Below are 2,488 nucleotides of genomic sequence, written 5' to 3' on the forward strand. Positions count from 1 at the left end.
TGTATCATTACGATATAACGTATAACGTTATGTATCATTACGATATAACGTATAACGTTATGTAGCATTACGATATAACGTATAACGTTATGCAGTATTACGATATAACGAATAACGTTATGTATCATTACGATATAACGTATAACGTTATGTAGTAATACGTTATGACGTATAACGCTATGTAGTATTACGATATAATGTATAACGATATGTAGCATTACGATATAACGTATAACGTTATGTAATATTACGTTATAACGTATAACGTTATGTATCATTACGATATAACGTATAACGTTATGTATCATTACGATACAACGTATAACGTTATGTAGTATTACGATATAACGTATAACGTTATGTATCATTACGATATAACGTATAACGCTATGTAGTATTACGATATAACGTATAACGATATGTAGCATTACGATATCACGTATAACGTTATGTATCATTACAATATAACGTATAACGTTATGTAACATTACGGTATAACGTATAACGTTATATAGCACTACGTTATAACGTATAACGTTATATAGCACTACGTTATAACGCATAACGTTATATAGCATTACGATATAACATATAACGTTATACAGCACTACGTTATAACGTATAATGTTATGTAGTAATACGTTATGACGTATAACATTATATAGTATGACGATATAACGTATACCGTTATGTAATATTACGTTATAACGTATAACGTTATGTAGTATTACGATATAACGTATAACGTTACGTATAATTACGATAGCGTATAACGTTATGTAGCATTATAATATAACGTATAACGTTATGTGTCATTACGATATAACGTATAACGTTACGTATCATTAAGATATAACGTATAACGGTATGTAGCATTACGATATAACGTATAACGTTATGTAGTGTTACGATATAACATATAACGTTATATAGCACTACGTTATAACGTATAACGTTATGTAGTAATACGTTATGTCGTATAACATTATAAAGTACTACGATATAACGTATACCGTTATGTAATATTACGTTATAACGTATAACCTTATGTAGCATTACGATTTAACGTATAACGTTATGTAGCATTATGATATTACGTATAACGCAATGTAGTATTACGATATAACGTATAACGATATGTAGCATTACGATATCACGTATAACGTTATGTATCATTATGATATAACGTATAACGTTATGTATCATTACGATATCGTATAACGTTATGTAGCATTATGATATAACGTATAACGTTATGTGTCATTACGATATAACGTATAACGTTATGTATCATTACGATATAACGTATAACGTTATGTAACATTACGGTATAACGTATAACGTTATATAGCACTACGTTATAACGTATAACGTTATATAGCACTACGTTATAACGCATAACGTTATGTGCCATTACGATATAACGTATAACGTTATGTAGCATTACGATATAACGTATAACGTTATGCAGTATTACGATATAACGAATAACGTTATGTATCATTACGATATAACGTATAACGTTATGTAGTAATACGTTATGACGTATAACGCAATGTAGTATTACGATATAACGTATAACGATATGTAGCATTACGATATCACGTATAACGTTATGTATCATTACGATATGACGTATAACGTCATGTAGTAATACGTTATTACTTATAACGCTATGTAGTATTACGATATAACGTATAACGTTATGTAATATTACGTCATAAAGTATTACCTTATGTAGCATTACGATATAACGTATAACATTATGTTGTATTACGATATAACGTATAACTTTATGTAATATTACGTTATAACATATAACGTTATGTAGTATTACGTTATGACGTATAACGTTATGTAGTAATACGTTATGACGTATAACGCTATGTATCATTACGATATAACGTATAACGTTATGTAGCATTACGATATAACGTATAACGATATGTAGCATTACGATATAACGTATAACGTTATGTATCATTTTAATATAACGTATAACGTTATTTAGCATTACGTTATAACGTATAACGTTATGTAGTAATACGTTGTGACGTATAACATTATATAGTATTACGATAAAACATATACCGTTATGTGATATTACGTTATAACGTACAACATTAAATAGTATTACGATATAACGTATAACCTAATATGATATTACGTTATAACGTATAACGTTATGTAGTATTACGATGTAACGTATAACGTTATATAGCATTACGATATACCGAACAACGTTATGTAGAATTACGATATAACGTATAACGATATGTAGCATTACGGTATAGCGTATAACGTTATGTAGTATTACGATATATCGTATAACGTTATGTAGCATTACGATATAACGTATAACGATATGTAGCATTACTATATAACGTATAACGTTATTTAGTATTACGATATAACGTATAACGTTATGTAGCATTACGATATAACGTATAACGTTATGTATCATTACGATATAACGTATAACGTTATG

Source organism: Bombus pyrosoma, linkage group LG15 (assembly GCF_014825855.1).
Source record: "Bombus pyrosoma isolate SC7728 linkage group LG15, ASM1482585v1, whole genome shotgun sequence".
In the NCBI taxonomy this organism is placed as follows: domain Eukaryota; kingdom Metazoa; phylum Arthropoda; class Insecta; order Hymenoptera; family Apidae; genus Bombus; species Bombus pyrosoma.